The 5,842-nt window shown below is 35.0% G+C and overlaps 1 pseudogene across 1 annotated transcript; it reads left to right on the top strand.

Moving 5' to 3' along the window:
• Positions 1 to 1,626: 1,626 nt before the first annotated feature.
• Positions 1,627 to 3,534, top strand: LOC18435222 (protein TEEBE-like; annotated as a pseudogene). The gene is made up of 3 exons (XR_016052271.1): positions 1,627 to 1,739; positions 2,050 to 2,537; positions 2,806 to 3,534. The product of XR_016052271.1 is annotated as a protein TEEBE-like (transcript).
• The last annotated feature ends 2,308 nt before the right edge of the window (positions 3,535 to 5,842 follow it).

Raw genomic sequence — 5,842 nt, 5'->3', positions numbered from 1 at the left:
ACTTTTAAACTCCAAAAATGGTTAAAATCATGTAGATCTATAAACATATGACATTTTTTAAAATAGACGGTATAGACAATATGTTGCAAGATGCACAATTTCTGGCACTCAAATTTTTTTATTTTTTTCATACACTCATACATCTTGATGTCGAGATGATCGATTAGAGACTTTTTTAACATTAAAATAACCTTTTCTGATGGATTTTTGGGGTGCATCCATAGTTCTACATTTTATGGTTGCAACCTTATATAATCCTTTTTCTATATCTTTGATTTTATAAAATACTATATAATTCTCAAATCAGCTTATATATATATATATATATATATATATATATATATATATATATATATATATATATATATATATATATATATATATATATATATATATATATATATATATATAGTTACCTTTATTTTTATGATAATAATTTTTTTGAAATTTTGAATAAATTCATTTTACCATTTTATAACTTTCTATAAGAAACTTCTTAAATAAAAATAGCATTTAAATATAAAAATTAATATTTTTAGTAAAATTTTCATATAGTTATTTCTACCAAAAAAATATCGGTGATGCATTTCCCGAATTTAAGCCTAACAGTAACCATATATGCTTAGGTTGCATCAAATGGTACCCAAATCCTAGATAATATACTTCCATGTATACAAATGCCAACGTAAAGCTCATGTTTGAACAATAGTAACATTAATCGTTCATAGCATTAGAAGACTTTATTTCATACTAAATTAATGGGATTTAATTAATCCATGGACATCTAGGATTGGTTGTGCATGGATCTAGCTGCAAGGGCCATTGATAGATAGAACAATGATTTCTAAATTTAACCAAGTTGAGATCCCATTTGTATGGGAACAGGCTGCCGTGCCTAGTTGGTGTACGAATCCATGTGTAATGGAATTGGGTTTTCAAACAAGTGCAGTTCTACGATAGGGGCGTGGACCACCATTGTGTGGAACGCGATCCTATAATGAATAGAGCTCGATCCTAGCCAAATAAGATCGTGGTATTGTTTAGATGGGGGCGAGACTCAACATTAAATGACATATCTTCTTGTTGTTAATGGGAGCACGATCCTAATAGATATGGGAGCGCCCTCCCATGTTACATGTAACACGTTCTTGTCAAATAGGGATCTCGATCCCAATGTATCAAGATCTCGCTACTTATTCAAACGGGATCTCGCTCCTTAATCAAAAGAGATCTCGTTCCGTAAATACATGGAATGCGTTCCCGTTAAATAGGGATCTCGATCCCAATGTATCGGGATATCGCTTCCTGTTCAAAAAGGATCTCAATCCGTAATTTCTACCCTCACCGAAACTCGCTCCCCGACCTCCGGAGCTTCCGGCAGCCAACGATCCTATGCTCCCACTCCCAGAACCAGAACCGCTCTCGCTATGGCTCCCTCTCCGGGTAACTATGATAGAAACTGCATCATTACAATAAATTTATTTAAGTTAATTTATAGCATGCCATAAGGCTGAATATGCGGAGAAAAGTCTTTTGACTGTGCATTTTGAACTCTCTAGAATATGATCTCTCTTGCTTTTTCTCTCTCTCTCAATACAAATATGAACCCCTGTCCCTTTACCATTTGCTTTTCCTGCTGCAAATCCGTTAAGGTATAGCTTTGAGAATTGTAATAAGCTGCTCTCTTCTTCTCTTCTTTTACAGCTGCAAACCTGCTCTTTCAGCTCAATATCTTGATGGTAAGCATAACCAACCTCATCTTTCATTGCAAAGGTTATTAAAAGTTGATCCTTCTTCTTATTTTGTACACAGGAGGTTTGAGTAGATTTGGTAATGTCTACATTATTCTTATATATTTTTCCCCTTTATACATTTATAATCTTTGTCAGTTAATCAGTTTTCACATAGTTTTCTATTTTTCAGTTTTTCACAACAGTGTCTTCTCTCTCTCTGAGCAGAGTCCAAAACTCTGTTTTTTGCATTCCAAAATAGCACAATCAAGCCTCTTAATAGTGAAATCAAATCGTATGTTCTTCTTTTATGCTCTAGTTTTCCTCCCCAATGGCAACTTTGAAGACCCACCAAAGCCGTCAAATCTTAACAAGGCAGTGATCAAGGGCAGATTCTCTCTCCCAAATGGGAAATCCATGGCCTTATTGAATACATAACAGGAGGCCCTCAACCCGGTGGCATGTTCTTTGCAGTTGCTCATAGTGTCCACGCTCTGAGGCTCGGAAATGAGGCTTCAATCTCTCAATATGTCCCTGTAAAGAATGGGTCTCTCTATTCTCTCACTTTCGGTTCCTCGAGGACTTGCGCGCAAGATGAGGTGTTGAGGGCTCCCCATTTCGGTGATTTGCCATTGCAGACACTTTACAGCAGCGATGGAGGGGACACTTATGCTTGGGCGTTTAGGGCCACTTCCAATGTTGCCAAGGTTATATTTCATAATATCGGGATACATGAGGATCCAGCTTGTGGCCCTTTGTTGGACGTTGTCGCCATTAAGGAGCTGTATCCCCCTCTTCCAACTAGAGGTACGAGGCCCTTTCATGTTTTTTCACACTTCTACACAAAGTAAAGAGATAGAGCACGTAACTAAAAAATTCTTTTTGGGTAGTTCAGTAGGGATGTTCTCCTATCCATGGTAGAAATGGAACTCAAGATATGTCGTAACTTCCCATCACACTTGCCACCTGAGCCCATTAATGAGAAATGTATATGTGTGTGTGAGAGAGTCGACATACACAAAGAGAGTTGCTAAAACTAAGAATGTTTATTTCTTCCCTCTATCTAAAATTGCAGACAACCTGGTGAAGAATGCAGGCTTCGAAGAGGGCACCCACGTCTTCAAGAACTCGACCTCCAGTATCCTCCTCCCTCCCCTCTCCCCGGTTGGATCATAGAGTCCCTGAAGGCTGTCAGACACTTGGACTCTCACCATTTCACCGTACCCTTCGAAAGTGCAGCTGTCGAGCTGGTGGCGGGGAGAGAGAGTGCAATCGCCCAAATCATAGGAACGGTGCCAAAAAAGGTTTACACTCTTAGCTTCATAGTGGGGGATGTTAAACATGGGTGCCACAGATCCATGCTTGTTGAGGCTTTTGCAGGGAAGGATTCAGTTAAGGTCCCATATGAATCGAAGGGAAAGGGGGGTTATAAGGTTGGGAAGATGAGGTTCATGGCGCTTGGGCCACGGACTAGGATCACTTTCTTTAGCTCTTTCTACCACACTAAGGTTGATGATCCTGGGACCACGTGTGGTCCTGTTTTGGATGAGGTTAAGGTCTCTCCTGCTGCTTAGATGATTTGTTTAGAGATTGGTGTTCATAGTTTTGTGCTTTTATCCCCTCTCTGCCATTATAAAAAAGGCATTGCTTTGGAAATAGAATGTTGAAAGAGTAATCATGCTCACAAGTGGGCTGGGTATGTTTATAGAGTGATCTTAGTTGTTGCAGTTTGTATGTTGTGAGTTTTTCTAGAAAAAAAAAGTTAATACAAGGTTGAGTCCCTACACAGTTAAATTTAGAAAAATTTACTAGAAGAGTATGTTTTGATGTCGGAAATCCCTTAAAATGATTATTCGGTCCTCGAGAAGCATGGATGTGAAATAGATGGATTTCAAGTATGGGAAATAGTGCATCTTGTAATATATTATCTAAGCTGTTAATTTTCAATGTTTCCATAGATATTCTCCATTTGCACTATCTATGAAGCTTTGAATTTTATTAATAGAGATGAAAATAAATTTTCAAGCCATCACAAAGATTTTTGCTATTAAAGAACCATCTTTTGACACTATATAGGGGTAAGCCTTACTTTAGTTGTTTAGGGCCTCAACCTTATACAAAACACACCCTTGTTTAAAACAGGTGGATGATAAAACATGTTGTACTCGTTCGCTGGCAGTCATATATATATATATATATATATATATATATATATATATATAAAAGTAAGCAATGATTTTATGGAACGTTGGTATCATAACATAATGCAACCACATTAAAATCTCATGTTAGAGATATTTGTTTGACACTATTTTTTAGATGTATACTTCTTTCATTCTAAAGAATAATCACAAAAAAAAAAAAAACCACGCCCTAAAACGTGTTTTTCTAGCCCAATTAATATAAGCCGTCCATTTTAGTGAGAAGGTTAGATATAGGTCTCAAAAGGATTTTTTTATTCCCAAATTTTTTATATAGTGTTATCATCATTAGATTAAAAATGCTAAATAAGAAAAAAGTAATTTTGAATGTGAAAAGGCCTAGATCTTGAAATTCACCGAATGGACGGTCGAGATTCATTGTTGGAGGGTATTAATTTTGGCCATAGCTAGGGTACAAATTGAATTTTTTTTTTGCCATAAGATTGATTATGAGGATGAAGAGAATGGGTGTGCAAAATTTGGAGTCATACAAATGCCAAAAACATGGTTTTCTAGAAGTGTGGTTGCATTATACTATGATACAACTGTTACATGAAAGATTGCTATATATATATATATATATATATATATATATATATATATATATAGAGAGAGAGAGAGAGAGAGAGAGAGAGAGAGAGAGAGAGAGAGAGAAAGAGAGAGAGAGAGAGAGAGAGAGAGAGAGAGAGAGAGAATCAGCACTGAGATCCTGAAGAATGAAAACCAATTTATTTCATGTAAAATATTTTTTTGATATTTTAAAAATACTTACCTATTTTTTATGTACACACAATGCAAATTTCAAGTGATTTAGATTTGTAGAAAAAAATTTAAAATCCAAATACTACCGACCATCCATGATCGTCAGATCGATCTAGATTCAATTTAAGCCATTAGGCTCATTTTTTCCTGTGAGCTAATGGGCTCACCTTAGTATCTTCTATATATATACTATGGTATGCCGATTCGTGTACTGCTACAGTAAACGCCGAACGGCCCTGATCGAATCTAGGCCGATCTGACAATCACGAATGTCTGATAGTGTTTCATTTTTTTTTTGTTTTTCACAAATTGAAATGATCTAAACTTGAGAGCGTGTGTTCATAAAAACTAGGTGAATCTATGAAAAATATCAAAATAATATTTTACATGAAATAAATTGACTAAATACCCTAAAAACGTTTCAGGGGTATTTTGGTCAATATTATTTTCATGAATTATTTTTTTTTTATATTTTTATTAGGTGCGCCTCACTAAGATGTACACATGCTCTAAATTTCATATCATTCTGATTTGTAAAAAAAAAAAATTAAACTTCAAACACTCTCGGACAACCGTGACCGTCTGATCGAGCCATATTCGATATAGGCCATTGGGCGTTTACTGTAGTAGTACGCATAATGGGCGTACAAATTTTTTTTTAATATATATATATATATATATATATATATATATATATATATATATATATATATATATATATATATTTCGAGAGAGAGAGAGAGAGAGAGAATAATGATCCTATGAGACCCTCACACATCCATGTGCGTAGGACCTTAAATGATCACCATTAAATTTAGCACTGATTTCTAGAAAAGTTATCACAAGTATGTCGAACTTGACTTTTTTAGATATATGTGTCAAATTTAATGGTGATCCTTTGGGGTCCTACACACTTGGATTTGGGAAGGTCTCATAGGATCATTACCCATATATATATATATATATATATATATATATATATATATATATTAGAGAAAAATATTATTTTAAAACACCTCAAAAAAATTAAATGAGAGTGTCAAGTCAACTACTTTATCGTTATAGTGGTTCTTCTAATACCTTCATTTTTCTCAAATATTAGTTCAAGTATTTTATTAAAAATCTCCAAAATACCCCTATATATTCAGG

This window comes from Amborella trichopoda, chromosome 3 (genome assembly GCF_054954075.1).
Source record: "Amborella trichopoda isolate Santa Cruz 75 chromosome 3, AtrichopodaSantaCruz75HAP2 v2.0, whole genome shotgun sequence".
NCBI lineage: Eukaryota > Viridiplantae > Streptophyta > Magnoliopsida > Amborellales > Amborellaceae > Amborella > Amborella trichopoda.
Note: the sequence above shows the minus strand (reverse complement) of the source record. Positions and strands in the feature narration are given on the sequence as shown.